Here is a 17,634-nt window from a genome sequence, read left to right as displayed (position 1 = left end):
CAAGCAAATGAAAAGATAATTAGAAATTGTGATTTCTATTGAGAAAATAAACACAATCTATGGAGAGAGAACAGCAGGAAGAAAGTTAATTTGATAGAGTGATCAGCAAAAAGCCGCTCTAAAGAAGATCCTATTAACACTAAAACATGGATAATGAAGAGGAAGTCAGGGGAAAAATATTGTTCAATTGATCAAGAAAAATATAACGTAAACCAGTTTTCCAAAATACCCCCTTGAAAGTTGAAAAGAAATCCCCATCCCATTCAGCAAACACACAGTAAATCCTATCAATTCAGCCAATAGTGTTGCCAAGAAAAAGATCATTGGTAGATGTAAATAACTCTTAAATCTGCATCAGTACTCTCCTTTCCAGTGGTAAGCAATAACTGGGAAATTCCTTAAAGAAAAAAAAAAAAAAAGGAAAATACATAAACCCATTACTGAATAATAAAAATAGTGGAAGCCATAAATTTTGCTTTCAACACTGGTGGCATGAAGCATCTTTAAAATGGTAAATTGTTCGCTGGTGAGCCTATAGCAGGGGGACCCTATTGTCTTTAAGATGGTGGAGGGTTTCTTTGACCACAGTGACAGCATCATGGAGGACAAGCTGATGAAAGACCTCAGGACCTGTGAGAGGGAGATGCAGAAGAAGTGGAACTGGGTGTGGGGCCTTCTCCAGATCATCAAGCCCTGCAGCCATGTGTTGAGCCTGTCCTTCCCCATGTGGTGAGACAAGGGCTCTTGGGAGGGGCAACCAGGGATACCGGCCCAGCACAGTCAGCACTGCAAACCTTTCAAGGGTGGTGTCCCTTACAGCATTGATGTGAGTGGGGATCAACTAAAAGCTCTGGCTTCTCTCACGACATCTAAGTGTGCAGTGGTCGACGTGCCATTTGGGGGTGCCAAAGCTGGTGTTAGGATCAATCCTAAGAAGTACCTGGATAAGGAGGTTTATCACGGTGCTGGCAAAAAAGGGCTTTATCAGTCCTGTCATTGATGCGCCTGCCCCAGACATGAGCACGCACAAGCGGAACCTGTCCTGCATTCCTGAAAGCTATGCTAGCACCATAGGGCACTATGATATTAACATCCATTCTTGCGTCACTGCTAAGTCCATTAGTCAGAGTGGAATCCACAGGAGGGTCTCTTCTACTGGCCTAGGAGTTTTTCCTGGGATTGAAAACTTCATCAGTGAAGTTTCTCACATGAATATTTTAGAAATGACAGCAGAGTTTGGTGATAAAACATCTGTTGTTCAAGGATTTGGAAATATGGGCCTGTACTCTATGAGACATTTGCATCATTTGGTAGTAAATGTGTTGATGTTGGTGAATATGATGGAAGCATACAGAATCCAAATAGTATTGACCCAAAGGGACCAGAAGACTTAAAATTGCAACATAGATCAATCCTGCGCTTCCTTGAGGCAAAGCTTTATGAAGGAAACATTTTTGAAGCTGACTGTGACATACTGATCCCTGCTGCCAGCAAGAAGCAGCTCACCAAGGCCAGTACACCCAAAATCAAAGCCAAGATTACTGCTGAAGATGCCAGTGGACTAACAACTCCAGAAGCCAATTGCAATTTTCCTGGAGAGGAACATCATGGTTATTCTGGATCTCTACTTGAATGTTAGAGGAGTGACAATATTTTGCTTTGAATGGCTAAAGAAACTAAATCATGTCAGTTATGGCCGATTGACCTTCAGATATGAAAGGGATTCTAACTACCACTTGCTCGTGTCTGTTCAAGAGAATTTGGAAAGGAAACTTGGGAAGCATTGTGGAACTACGTATACCTGTGCCCACAGCAGAGTTCGAAAACAGGATATTGGGGGCATCTGAGAAAGACTTTTTACACTCTGGCTTAGCTTACACTATGGAGCGCTCGGCCTGGCACATCATCTTTCATGGCCATGACATATACCCTGGGATTGGACCTGAGAACAGCTGCCTACATGAACATCATTGAGAAAGTCTTCCAGGTATACAACGAAGCCAATGAGACATTCACACAGATGAACTGTAGTTGAATTCTTCACTACTCTCTTCGTCTGCAGACCTATCACAAGTTTACATGTACCCACAGAACATCTTTTTTTTCTCATGACTTAATAGATAGTGGACACCATTCTCACAAGTCAGTCCAAATCAATCCATTAAGAAAAAATAAATCAAGATTAGGGGAAGATGTCCAAGTTGATGATTGTGAAAGTAGAAATCACCTATGCCAGAGAGCCATTGGGGAATTTGCTGTTAGATAAAAAGTCTCTCCTATCTAGATGGTCAGGCTGCCTTGCTCCCCAGCAATCAGAGCTGTGGCCCAGAAACCTGCTTGCTGTCAGACGCAGGCTGCTTCATTCAGCTCTGGACAAGCCTGAGATGTGCTGTAACTTTGACACATTTAAAAAGCAGGCAGGTGGCATTTTCATAAGGCAGCACAGTCTGCAGGTGAGACAGTGATATTTTATATCAGTAAAAGAACTCAATTTTACAGACTGCAAACAAAAATAAGAGCTATTTATGCATTTTATTCTTTTAGAATAAGTACATGCTGCCATAATAAAATTGCCTTTAATCACTTACTAAATTTAACCTTGACTGAAGCAGAGAATGAATGCCTGTAAACATCAAGAATGAAAAATACAGTATTTCTATAACAAAACAGTATCATTTATAGCTTATCAATAGTATATTGCAGTTTGGCAAAACAAAAAGTCCAATGGAGAGTTATCTTCTTATATATCATTCAGTAACAAATGATGGAGGCTATTTTTGTTAAAACTGTTGGAATTTACTAACCACAATTATGATATATAGTCCAAAGAATGCTGTAACCTCCTTATCATGTTAATTAATTGGATGTCTCCTTTGAAAATCTATTGTGTTGACTGATTGGACAATAATTCTAATACAGTCCCAGAAAAAAACGACTTGGGTTCACTCTCTGGAGTCTGGCTGGCGGGTCTGAGCATTGCCAATTGATGACTCGTCCTGACTTTGGGTCTGTCCTCTTTCAAAGGCCTCACATTCTACACACAGCACCCTTCACAGAGGCCTGGAAACCACCTGGGGTGGAGAGATATGTTTCGGAGTTATTTCACCAGGGCTTTCTGAACAGTAGTGTCCCAATGATGTGCTAGATATTATTTATGCAAAAATGAGCTTTTTATCTCTTTTGTTTTCTTGTAACAATAATATCCTTTCAGAAATTTCTAACTGCTTTGTAACTGTATGACTTAACCTGGTGACAAAAGCAGTTATTAAAAGATAGTCAATGGTATTGTAACAGCTAAATACGATGACAGAGGGGTAGTGGATTGAGAGGGGATATCACTGTGTAAGGGGTGTAAATGTCTATTGCATAGCTTTGTACACCTGAAACAAAACAAAATAAAACAAAACAAAACAAAACAACAAAAAAAAGGCTACCTTTTCCACAAAAAAAATGTGTTCCTGTACCTAATTCTTATCTCTTTCCCTAACAGAACATGTGGCCCTTAAGGACATAAACTAATAACTACTGGGTTGATCATTTTGCCTTCAGTATCAATCTAATGCCTGGAATATAACTGGACTGAAAGTGTTAGAGAAGGAGATAGGAGACCTTCAAATTTAATACAGTCTGTGTAATGGAATTAGTGGAGACATTTTAGCTTATGTTACTTATTTACTAAAATATCTGCACACTTAAAGAGACACAATGGCACTGATTATAATTATTATATCCTTATTTTTTGCTTGTCCTTCTTCACACTATGTGTGTACACAAAATAAGTTTTTAGGCAGGTAGGTTCCAATACTGGGCCAGATTTACTATCAAGCAGAAAGATACCAAAACAGCACGGAGAAACAGGCTCTACGAGACTTCATTCCTAACATAGGCTGGTATCTTTCATCCTTCTAGACTCCATTGGTTGATGACCTTTAAAAATATATATTATATTTGACTTGCCCATTCATTTACTTCATTTGCAATTGTTTTCCCCAAACAATTCCAGGCTCTACGTTGGAGAAAAAATGGTGCACTTCGTGATTTGCTGATAAATTCCTAAGGCTATTTTACATTCCCAAGGGTTTGGAAGCGTGCTGATAGGTAGTCCCCTGCTCCCTTTCCTCTTCCTACTCCTTTCTCCTGTTCTTTCTCCTTATCTCTTTCTAATGTGAAGTTTGTTATCTGGGACCCCTCAGTGGTAGCAAAGGGACAACTCATTCACCAACCAATATTGTAATATATGAGGTCACAATCTTTTTGCATAACCCTGCTTATTTGGGAGGAATAAACACATTTTTCTAAAGAGGCTTCATTTCTCTCTTCACTAACCTCCTCTCTAATTCTCATCCATATTTTTACCATTTCTTGCAATATACCATTTCATTATTCAATAAAAGTTTCCTACCATTTCACTAGTTTTTATGAAATCACATTGCTTAAGTATTATATCTAGTTCCCATTTCACACTCTGTTTTCTGCCTGTGTCTAGTGTGATGTGCCTACTTATTTCTCAGACATATTTATTTGGAGAGTTCACTTCCATTTTGAATCATATATGACAAGAACGTAATTCCAAAATTAATTTTATTTTATCGTTAAAGTACAAAAAGACAAACTGATAAAAGGTACATTTTGAGTAGTTAACTTACTTTGCTACCATGTAAAAAGATAAAACACTTTTTTGTGTACCATGAGTTAAAAATACAAAATGATTTATTTAATTATTGACTTGATTGTATTTGAAAAAATAAACAATTAGCATTTAGTTTATTTTATATGCAAATGAAATTTGTAGACAAGCTTTTTGTACTTTTTTTAAAACCAAAAAAAAAAAAAAGTTCTAGTTATGCTGTTCTTTGAATACAAAAGGAACCAAGAACTCTCGATCAGTATGCAACTTGAAGTAATGTGTTCAAAGAAATGGTGATAGTTTTTCCCCCGAGTACTAAATTCACTATAATGAAATTCTGTTTTATGAACTCTAGCTTTTACTGAGCAGTAGGAACACAATTGAAATAGATACAAAATATCTAGATTCTAGGTCATGTGGTCATTCTACACATTTGTTGTGGTTGATTTGTTTTTTTTGTTTATAATTCCTAGTTGTTCAGGCATTCATTTACTAAGGTGTAAACTGAGCAAAATACAACATTCTTAGACATAGCTTGTTATCCTTTGTCTAGAGCATTTGATTTATTCATCTCCAGTATGTATCATATTCAAGGCATCTTACCTTGGTCTGTCAAGAACTATACGGAGTCTGGTATTTTGCTCTACTTGCAAGCTAACAAGTTAGCCTGACAGTTTTATATATGCTGTCAGAAGACATGAGACTCTTAGATCTAAGATAAAAGATTTTACTTTTCATAGCATAGTAAAAAACATGAGTTTCATGTTTGTATTGGTTCTCCTTGGCCCACGAATCCAACAAAGGCTTGGCCCAGATGGATCCTGTACCCTCAGAAGGTTTGTATCACAGTTGAGAGACCCCGAGATTTAAATCTTCCAGCCTTTTAAACAGTGTGCTAACAAACCTGGGCAACCTTTTCTCGAGGAAGACATTATCTTTATCATCCTGGCCTAGAAACAAATCTGTCTTCCGCCCTAGAGGGGGACATTATCTCTACCTTTCACAACCATTTTCTCTATAAATGCCCTTGCAAACATAGTCCAGAATATAAATTGATTCAATTCCTGCAGAAATACCAAAAAGCATAGTCTCCTAATAGAGTAGTATAAAGATGTTTTCTGACATCAAAGAGTTCACAATATAGTACATGTGCAAGGCTTGTAAAAGTGAATATAAGCTAATAATCACTTATTTTTTCAAGTTTGTTGTAACTTTAAACTTTGTGCTTTCTGAAAATGAAGACATACTTGATATTTATGCACTCAAAGCTGTCTCTTCTTTTATAATCTCTTCCTTTGACTTTACTTAGAAGACTTTTCTCTATATTATAGAAAGAGTTGAGAAACACTCATTTTTGTTCTAGAATTTGGTTTGGATTTAGAATAGCTATAAAAATATCCATATAATTGGTAAATGTCAATTGGAAGATAAATTGATTTAAAGAATAGAAACAAAAGCTGAGGGGACATCTGTTTCATTTGTAAAGACTTGTAATTGTAATTAAAAATTAATGTCAATATGTGGGTGAATTTCAAAATTATGGTAACTTAATGAGTCATTCTCCAATGCATAATGAACTCTGGAAAAGATAACATAAAAACTTATAAGAATTTGTAACATATAAGTTAGGTAATATCTATAAAACTAATTGAATGGGAAAAGAACTCCTTTTATTATATCTTAATTAAACATTAAATCATGTCTTAATTAAGTAGCTGCTCAAAACAAAGGAAAGTTATCCATGTATATGGCTGTCAAAAATTTTCAAGGGCATGCATTCTTTACACTTTTGATTTCATGGGGAGGATAAATACAATAATGAAATTATAACATAATAATATAGATTTGCCTACTTTTATTGTTTTAATATCTACTTCAGTATAAAATTTGGCTTATATCCTTAATTCAGTTATCCAAAAACACATAATAGGCTTCCTCAGTACCAGACAGATACATTATTTTTATTAACATCTAATGCCACATCCTTATACCAGAATTTGAACTTAACTGAAAAATAAGAGAAATATATTCATAAAGAACATTGATGCAAATCAATATGGATTAAAATATAAAAACTATTCCAAGAAGCCACAAAATGACTTCTAATATTCATTAAGTATACATTTTAAAACACTTCTATTGAGTATAATAAAAATAAATAAATAAAAAGATAAAAGCATGTTACTTTGGAAAAAGTCAGAAATATTTCTAAACAGGTAGTTCTATCTAGCATTTTTATTTACTTTTTATTTTGGAAAAGATCAAATATACACGAAATTTGAGAGCCTAGTTTAATAAATCCCTATTTACCCATCAATAACAATATAGTTTTATCTGTATACATACTTACTTCTCTCCTGATTTGTTTTATAATAAATCCCACATATCATTTTATTTTATCCATAAATATTTCATGAGTATAGTTTTAATATTTTAATGGAAACGTTTTCAAATTATAAAAATTAAAAAAAAGAAACAGGAGTAAATGCAGTTGAAGTTAAAAACCAAGTGTTCTTTAAAGTTACTTTAAAAACATTAATCAGACCACATATCTATAAACACATTGGATTATTCATTGCAGTATATAGAAAGAAATATTTGCCAAACTCACAGACCTTAAAGAATTTCCAATTTATTTAGAGAAATAAAACCCTGACTAATTGATAATATAATACTTTGAACTAGTGGTCTGGACTTATTACTCAATGTTAATATTAAAGCAATCCATTATTAATTGAAATTATATATAACAAATTTGTGATTTCAAAAGAAGAAAATAACACATGGTTTGATCAATATTAAAAAGTGTGGGGTGGATTATACTACCAGGTAACTGTGACAATGCATCTCTGATTTGTTTTTTTGAACCACTGCCTACATTTCCATAAATATTACTTATTAAATTCATTACTTATTAAATTCATATCTATCTTAGTTTCTTCCACTGTTCTATCATGTTTCCCTCATTCTCATAGAGAGCTTTACTGGTAGCATGCTCTCAATAAATCACATAAGAATTCTCATCTAAAAATCTGCTTTTAGAGACACTGACCTAAGAATTAAGACAAGGAGAGGACCAGACAATAGATATTAAGGATAGAATTCTGGAGTTGTAGCATTCTCCAGGTAATTGGCAGAGTATTCTATCACTCTATACTGCAATACTTCCTCACTAGGAGAGATAATATTTGCCACACGGTAGTACTGTAATTATTAGAATGTATACCTGCATGAAACTGAGAAAATTCTTTCTAAAACTTTGAGTATATAGAGTTGGCCAATGTGCCCTTTTTAAAAAATACCCACTCCTATCTTGAAGACTAGAACACTCAATTGAGTAAAGTGCCTCACAAGTCAATGCTGACTTCCTCAGGAATTACCCCATCTCTCACCCTGTCAAAGAGAACAATCGTGGGGTCACATGTCAGCCTGGCCTGAGTGGGGAAAGACAAAGCACACTAAAAAAGATGAAGTATTATATGCCAAAGGAGCTGCAAGCTGTGGTTGACATGCACCAGAACAGCCTTTTGTTGACAAGTTGATTAAACCATCTTATCTACATAGATAGGACAATTATTGATTCTGCTAGGGATATGGACATATTTCAGATGTGCATTTAAATCTACAACTATCTACTTTATTGTTTGGTAGCTCATTCTTATTTTGTAGGAAACCTCTCCACCCACATACCCTACAAGGAAATCTTTCTAAAGGGCTGTGTCCAGTCCTTCCCACCAATTTTAGCCATTTCAGGAGAGATCTAATCAGAAACCAGCCAATGAAAACATGAAAAGATTAAAACAGTAGGAAAATACAGGGGAGTTAAACCTGTTGGTCAATAAGAGGAAAGCCCCTGTGGCAGCTGGAGGGCAGGCACTTTGCCTTACAGAGAGGTGGGTCCTAAAGAAATGAGTCTTCTTGACAGAAAGGATTGGCTGCTCTTGGTCCCTCAAAAATACTGCTTATATTTACATCTGTATAGTATGCACGTGGTGCTACCATCTTTGGTTTGTTAGTTTAGAAAGATTTTGTTTTTAGAGAAATTTTATGTTCATAGCAAAACTGAGAGGAAGATACAAATAATTCCCATACACCCCACCCCCACCCCATCCCACCCCATAGCTTCTTCTAATATCAATATTATGCACCAGAGTGGTACATTGTTAAAACTGATAAACCTACACTGACACTTCATTATCCCCCAAAGTCCATGGTTTCCATTGCAGTTCACTCTTGGTGTTGTACATTCTATGGGTTTGGACAAATGTATAATGAAATATAACCATCATTACAGTATCAAACATAATAGTTTCACTTCCCTGAAAATTATCTGGCTCTGCCTATTCATCCCTCTCTCATTCCTAAAGCTGGCAACCATTGATCTTTTTACTATCTCCATAGTTTTGTCTTTTCTTAAAACACCCTGTAGTTGGAATCATACAGTATATGCCTTTTTAGCTTGGCTTACTTCATTTATTAATTTGTATTTAAGGTTCTTTCATGTCTTTTCATAGCTTGATAGCTCATGGTTTTTAGTGCTGAATAATATTCCATTATCTGGATGCACTAAATTTTATTTGACAATTCACCTATTGAAGGACATTTTGATTACTTCCAAATATGGGCAATGATGAATAAAACTGTTACAAACAGCTGTATACTGGTTTTTGTGTGGACGTAAGTTTTCAGTTTATTTTGGTAATTACCAAAGAGCTTGATTGCTAGATTATATGATAAGAATATGTTCTGTTTTGTAAGGAACTGTCAAATTGTCTTCCAAAGTGACTATATCATTTTGGATTCCCATCACAAATGAATGATTGCTTCACATCATTGTCTACATTTGGAGTTGTCAGTGTTCTGGATTTTGGCTGTTCTAATAGGTATGTGGTGGTATCTCATTGTTGTTTTAATTTTCATTTCCCTGCTCATGCATGATATGCAGTATCTTTTCATATGCTTATTTGTCATCTATATATCTTCTTCAGAGAACTATCTGTTAAGGTCTGTGGCCCATTTTTTTAACCAGGTTGATTTCTTATTTTTGAGTTTTAAGAATTCTTTATGTATTTTGGATAATGGTGCTATATCAGATGTATTTTTATAAATATTTTCTCTTATTATGTGGCTTATCTTTCATTCTCTTAGCAGTGTCTTTTAGAGCAGATTTTTTTTTTTTAATGTTAGTGAAGTCTAGCTTATCATTTCTTTCTTTCATGGATTGTAACTTTAGTGTCATATCCAAAAAGTCATCAACAATTGAAAGGTCATGTATATTTTTTCCTTGGTGTACAAGTTTTCATTTTAAAATTTAAGCCATATTACTTGAAAGCTGTCAAGTGTAAGAATGTTTTATGGTTATCCTATTTTTAATTGGATGAATTTTACTTTTTTATTAAAAAATAATAAGAAATTTAGAATGTCTATGATGCATTAGTATCTAAATACATCAAAATTTTATTGTGTCATTTACAGGCAGTCAACTTATCTGGTAAGTTTTGTCTTACAAAAATTTTTAAAGGAAAGCACTCTAAATAAAGACAAATACTTTTTCCTTGAAAATGTTTGGGGAGAATAGAGACAAATTCACTTGAAAATATTTTTATTTAACAGTTTGCTCTGACCTTACAAGATACCTCGTCATCTGTAAAGTGACACTTTATTAAAAATGTTAAGGTCTGTAGAGAAGATAGATTAAAAGTATCAACCATTTAAAACATATTTATCCTAATATACATCTTTGAAGAATATTGCTGACAATTATATGAAAACAATTAAAAATAATAAGGCATTGTTGAAAAAAATATATTCTATTAGAAACACCAGCCCCGTAATATTAGAGACAAAACATTTAAGACACTGATTAAAGTAAATAAAATATACCAAAAACACTTCCTCTACTTATTCAAAATATTAATGTTAAGTTAATCAATATACAGAAGTGTGTGTTCGTATATGTACATATGAGTTTACCTTCAAGGTGTATGGACATATTTTATTGTTATCTTTTAGAAATAAATTTATTTTTGAAATGAACAAATTTGCACCCCCAATAATAAAAAAAAACAATGTGTTTTTGATAAATCAATATTATACAATTTCAATGTTAATTCTCTTTTTACTATCACAATTATCCTAGTATGGCTGATATATTGTGATATTATATAGTCCCTGTACTCATAGTAGACCAGGTACCATCTGAGCTTTTCTATTCTTTAGCAGCATTTGCTGTGATTTTCTTTCTATTAAAAATGGACTTTTAAAAAATACACAGCTAAGTGTGGGATCTGAGTTCTCAAAATTTCCTACAGTCTGTGCTTTCTCATTTTACCAACATATTTTACTATTTTATATAATATCCATAGTTATACCTAAAAATTTTACTTGCCTCAAGTCTTTGTGTCTACCCTGGTTTGATGAGCCAACCTCAGAATATAATGTGTTATATTACTTCATCCAAATTAGTTGAATTACTCAATTAATATTTTGTCATTGATGCAGTTAATCAAAACACAGGTATTACTAATTAGTCAGTTTTCTCCTTACTAAGTTATGCATTAAGCAGGAAGATCAACAGCAGAGTTAAAGGGACTTGCATTTCATTTCCCATGTAAATGCAAACTTCTGGCTGTGCACAACAAGAGAGATGAAATCATCTGGTAGCATGTTAAATCACTACATACCCTTCTCCATTCTTATGAACTTTTCCATCATAACCTCATTAGGCACAAAAGAAATAGAGAAAACACTGATCATCTTTAGTTCCAATTGAACTTTCTCAGTTGCCAGATTTGTCCAACTTTGTACTAATCAAATTTATAGTATCATACAAACAATTAGTAGACAATCATCAATATTTTTATTAAAATATTTCTTATTGATCACCAAGGAGGTATTGTATTATCTTTGAAGTACCTTACACAACTATTAGTTTTAGCAAATCCAGAAGTTCCAAGTTTAACATGACTAAATAAAAGCCATGACAGCTGTAGGAAGGTTGTTTCCAATTCAGTCATACAGTAGTATCTCGGTTTTTGAATGTCTCCATTGACAAAGATTTCAGTTTACAAATGCCGTAAACCCAGAAGTAAATATTTGGGTTTTCGAACATGCCTCAGAAGTCGAACATGTCACGGGACTTCTACAGAGTGCAAGATCCTGAGGTTTAGCTGTTGGCTGTTTTCCAACATTTCAGAACTCCATTGGTCTTCTGGAATGGATTACGTTTGAAAACCGAGGTACACTGTAATAACCATACTAATGATACCTTCTGATACTGTGATAATCACACTACATTTTTCACAATAAAATCCATCTTACAGATTTTAAAAGCAAAAAGGAAGAACCCTCCTCCCTTCATCCCTCTGTCAAAATGTTCTCTGTATCTATCAGTTTGTTTCTTTTTATTTATTCATTCATTCATTCATTCATTCATTCATTCATTCATGCATTCATTTATTTTCTTTAGATGACACATACAACTGAAATTATATGGCATCTGTCTTTTTCTGTCTGACTTACTCCACTCAGCATAACACTAGGTTCATCCAAGTTACTGCCTAAGGCAAGATTTTATTCCTCTTTATGGCTGACTAATATTCCATTGTATATGTATGTAACGCCTCTTCTTTAACCATTCATCCACTAACGGATGCCCAGGCTGCTTCCATATCTTGGCTTTTGTAAATAATGCTGCAATGAACATATGGATGCATATTTCCCTTTAAAGTAGTGTTTTGAGTTTCTTTGGATAAATATCCAGAAGTGGGATTACTGGGTCCCTTTTTTGTTTTAAACTCTACTTTGTCTGGAATAAGTTGCTACCCAAAATTTTGTTTGTTTGTTTGTTTCCATTTCCATTAAATATCTTTTTATATCCCTTTACTTTCAGTCTGTGTGTCTTTCAATCTGAAAGCAGCATATATCTTATAAGCAGCATATATGAGGGTCTTGCTTTCTTATATATTCATCCACACTTTGTCTTTTCTTTGGAGCATTTATTCTATTTACATTTAAAGTAATTATTAACAGATATGCAGTTATTGCCATTTTATTATTCATATTTTTATCTTTTTTTGTTATTCTTTTTCTTAAAGGAGTTCCTTGTATGTTTCTTGTAATACTGGTTTGGTGGTGATGAATTCCTTTAGCTTTTCTTGTCTGGGAAGCTCTTTATCTGTCCTTTTATTCTAAATGATAGCTTTGCTGGGTAGAGTAATTTTGGTTATAGGTCCTCACTTCTCACCGCATTAAATATTCCCTGCCAATCCCTTCTGGTCTGCAGAGTTTCTGTTGAGAAATCAGCTGACAGTCTTATGGGAGCACACTTATACATATTCTCTTGTTGCTTTTAAGATTCTTTGTTTTTAATCTTTGGCATTTTAATTATGATCTGTCTTTGTGTGGATCTCTTTGGGTTCATCTTGTTGGGGAATCTCTTCGGCTTATATGTCTATTTCCTTCTTAAATTTAGGAGATTTTCTGTCATTATTATTATTTTACTTATTTATTTTTTTTGGTGTACCCTGATTGGGGGCATAAATATTGATGACTGTTATGTCTTCTTGTTGTATAGTCCCCTTTACCATTATGAAATGTCCATCTTTGTCTCTTGTTACCTATTTAACCCTGAAGTGTGTTTCATCTGATATCAGTATGGCTACACCTGATTTGCTCTGGGTATCATTTGCTTGGAGTGTCAATTTCCACCCTTTCACTTTGAGTCTATGCTTGTCCTTGTAGCTGAGATGTGTCTCTTGGAGACAGCATATGGTTGGGTTTAGTTTTTTGATCAAATCTGCTACTGTGTGTCTCTTTATTGGTGAGTTTAGTCCATTTACATTTAGGGTGATTATTGATATGTGAGGATTTCCTGTCATTCTGTCTTTAGTTTTGTGGTAAGGCTGTGTCTCCATTTTTTCTTTGCCTTTTTGTTGTTGTCTATTATTTCCGGGTGGTGGTATTCTATGATGTTTCTCTCTTTTTTCTTCTTTTATTACAGTATATATTTCGGTTCTGGATTTTTTTTGAGTGGTTACCCTTAAGTTTATGTCAAAGAAAATTTGACATTTAGAGTGTTTCATTTTCTTCAGCATGCTTACATTCTCCTTTCCCATATTCCCGTTCAGGCCTTTACTCTCCCCCTTTTTATTTTTCGGTTGCCACAAATTGTCCCTGTTGATGGTGGTGGAATGGTCTCCTTTAGTATTTTTTGTAGTACTAGTCATGTATTAGAAAATTCCCTCAGCTTCCGTATGTCTTGAAAGGTCTTTATTCCTCCTTCATATCTAAAGGATATCTTTGGTGGATATATTATTCTTGGCTCATAATTTCTTTCTTTCAATAGTTTGAATATTTGGTTCCACTCCCTCCTCTGTTGTAGAGTTTCTGTTGAAATATCTGATAATAATCTAATGGTCTTTCCTTTGTAGGTTACCATCTTCTTTTCCTGGCTGCCTGGAGGATTCTTTCTTTGTCGTTGATTTTAGACAGCTTCAATACAATGTGCCTTGGAGATGGTCTGTTGGAATTGAGGTAATTAGGTGTTCTATTTGCTTCTTGGATTCGAGGATCCAGTTCTGTCCACAAGTTTGGGAAGTTCTCATAAACAATTTGTTTGAATATATTCTCTGTTCCCTTCTCTCTTTCTTCTTTTTCTGGTATGCCTATTATTCTTATATTGCTCTTTCTGATGGAGTCAGGAAGTTCTTGTAGAGTTCTTTCATTTCTTTTAACTCTCAAGTCTCTTTCTTCTTCCATCCATGTAATTTCCAGGTTTCTGTCTTCGATGGCTCTGATTCTTTCCTCCATCTGCTCAACTCTTCTACCTAAGCTGGTTATTTCATTCTTAATTTCTTCTATTGAGTTCTTAATCTCCAGAAATTCTATTTGGTTCTTTTTTTAAATTTAAACCTGTTTTGTAAAATGCTCATACTGTTATTTGATTGTGTTTCTGAGTTCATTAAACTGCCTTTCTGTGCTTTCTTGAATTTCGTTGAGTTATTTCAGAACTTCAATCTTGAATTCTCTGTCATTTAAGTCACATATTTCCATATCTTTAAGTTCCTTTTCTGGAGACTTTTGACTTTCTTTCTATGCTGTCTTGTTGCCTTGGTTATTCATGGCAATTACTGATTTATTATTTCTCTTTGTAGACATCTACAGGAGTGGCTTCTGCAACAGGTTGATAGGAAGAGGTCTTTCTTTGTTGTCCAGTACTTATTGGTAGAATGTTTTATTTTCTCTCCGACTGCAGCTGTTTTTCCTCTCTCACACAGTAGTCCTATGTTTTCTCTGCGCTATTCCAGTTTCTGACACAATGGGGGATTCCCTGGGAAACAGGCTTCTCCTCTATTAATAGTTCGCCTGGGTCCCAGGGTGCAGTGTTGTGTGGGTATGCTGAGGGCTTTTGAAGTTCCAAAGCTCTTCCTGCTCCAGATTCAGAGCCTGTATGTTTCAGCAATTCTGTTTACTCCTGCAGGGATCTGCCTAGATAGGTGGGGCCAGGGTCAGGGTGAGTTGTGAGAGGTTGCCCAGAGCAATGGCGGCGACCACCACCACAGCCGGTCCTGCTTCCACAGCTTCCTCCCCTTTACCAGAACTAGTTGGGTTGTGAATCTGTGTCTGCTGTCCACAGTTCTCAGAACAGCAAATATTCTGTTCTTTTGATCTGACACTGCTACTGTTCCATTTCTCGCACCAGGCAGGTGGGTGCTGGGTGAGCTCTTATAGGGTAGGGAGGGGGCGGCTAGTCTCAGTGCCTAAGGCTTCCATTCTCTGCTTGGCAGTGAGGACTTAAACCACTGTTTTCAGCCTTCTTCTCTCAGTCTTTTCTCTGAAGTCTCTGCCATGAGTGTTTGGTTCAGCTGTGTTATATGCTGTCTCCTCAGCCCTGTGGGCCATAAGCCAAGTCCTAGCAGTCTGACTTCTTCCCTCTCCCGCATCTGCAGTAGTTCTGGGATGCAGCAAGCTCAGAGCACTGATCTAGGTCTGCGTCCTGCACCCACGCATCTCTGTCTCAGCACTTCTTCCTCCCCTTTTCCCCTGCTTGCACAATTCACCCACCTTTAGGTGAATTCAGTAGTGGGTCTCTTCATCTTGCCTGTCTGCTGTGCAGGGAGTCCTATGTTGGGTTATAGTTGTTCACTTAGCTGTAAATTTCAGGGGAGATTTACAGATGCTCTCCTCACTCCACCATTTTGATGAAATCTGGAATTTTGTTCTCTTATTTCAGACTTTTTGTGGGTTTTTTTTGTTTGTTTGTTTCCTCGTGTCAGCTGCTTCCCTCTGTGTGTTTCTTTGTATTAAGTAAGGCTGCTATGTCTTTTCATCTTAGTCAAGTGCTATATGTAGAGTAGTTTTCCTGAGGGAACCAGTGGCACAGTCTCCCTGGGCACCCGAGATAGGTGCTGCAGGTTTGTCTCTTGTGTATGTTGTGTGTGTGTCCTCCTGTTGTAGTTGAGCTTGGATTGCTGTTTGCACATCAATGGAAGAAACTGATCTTAGGCTGATTGATTGTGAGGACTGGCTGTGATTACACCAGTGCACTTTTTCTTGTTCCTCTCTGAAGCCAGAGATTTAAGAACATATTTGTCAAGTTACTAGATGACCATAAAGATAAGAGAGAAATTTTGGTATCTCATGAAACACACACACACACACACACACACACACACACACATTTCAGTATTATTTTGGAAAATCACAAGTGGACAGAACAAATTTGCAAGAGCAGAAATCAGTAACCCCGAAGAGAGGGTGATCGATTTTCATAGCTACTACATGAAAGTCTCTTCTACATATGGTGCTGGGTAAATTAGATATCAACATGCAAAATAATGGAGTTGGACCTTCACCATACATCATATACAAAAATAAGTCAAACTAGATTAAATACTTAAATATAAGAACTAAAACTGTAAAACTCATAGAGAAACATAAGGGAAATCTTCCATGACATTGGATTTGGCAGTGATTTTTGGATGTGACACCAAAAGTATACAAGAAAAGCAAAAAAATATAAAATAAATAAAATAAAATAGAAAAATTGGAGTTCATCAAAAACAAGGCTTTTGTGCATCAGAGGACATTATCAATAGAGTGAAAAGGTAACCTGCAAAATGGGAGAAAATATATCAAGGATTAATTGCCAGAATATATGAAGAACTCCTTAAACTAAACAACAACAGTAACAACAACAAAACAAACAGCCCAATTAAAAAATTGGCAAATGATCTGAAGATAATATATTTTCAAAGTAGAATACAAGTTGCTGATAAGAACATGAAAAGATGTTCAACATAATTAGTCATTAGGGAAATACAAATCAAAATTACAATGAGGTAACACTTAACCTTCACTACAATGGCTGTTACAAGAAAAAGAGGTTGTGAGGATAACAAGTGTTGGCAAGGATTTGCAGAAATTAGAAACTTCAAGCATTGCTAATGGGAAAGTAAATATTGCAGCAGCTGTGAAAACAGTTTGCCAGTTCTTCAAAAAGTTAATTTTAGACTTATTACATGACCTATTAATTCCTCTCCTATGTATATACCCCAAATAATTGAAAAGAGAGATGAAATTGATACTTGTATATCAATATTCATAGCAGCATTCTTCATAAAATGCAGAAGGTAGAAACAAACCAATTGTCCATCAACAGATAAATATATAAACAATCATAGTGTATTCATATTATGGAATATTCTTTAGTGTAAGCAAGGAATAACATTCTGATACATGTTACAACATGGATGAACCTTTAAAATATTATGCTAAGTGAATAAGCCAGACACAAAGGACAAATATTGTATGATTCCACTTATATGAGGTATCTAGAATAGAGAAATGCATAGCCACAGAAGGTAGAATAGAGGTTACCAGAGGCTGGGAGGAAGGAATATAGAATATTATTTCTTCATGCTTACAGAGTTTGTTTCTGGTGATGAAAAAGTTTTGGAAATAGATAGTGGTGATGGTTATACCACACTGTGACTATACTTAATATC

At 35.2% G+C, this 17,634-nt stretch overlaps 1 pseudogene across 1 annotated transcript in view; it reads left to right on the top strand.

Annotated features, from left to right (window-relative positions):
- Window positions 1-2,035, top strand: part of LOC308510187 (glutamate dehydrogenase 1, mitochondrial-like) — a 122,270-nt pseudogene extending 120,235 nt beyond the window's left edge. The window contains exon 2 of the transcript in view: window positions 563-2,035. The product of the transcript in view is annotated as a glutamate dehydrogenase 1, mitochondrial-like (transcript). The remainder of the gene's footprint in view (window positions 1-562) is intronic.
- The last annotated feature ends 15,599 nt before the right edge of the window (window positions 2,036-17,634 follow it).

Source organism: Rhinolophus hipposideros (assembly GCF_964194185.1).
Source record: "Rhinolophus hipposideros genome assembly, chromosome: 2".
In the NCBI taxonomy this organism is placed as follows: Eukaryota; Metazoa; Chordata; class Mammalia; order Chiroptera; family Rhinolophidae; genus Rhinolophus; species Rhinolophus hipposideros.
Note: the sequence above shows the minus strand (reverse complement) of the source record. Positions and strands in the feature narration are given on the sequence as shown.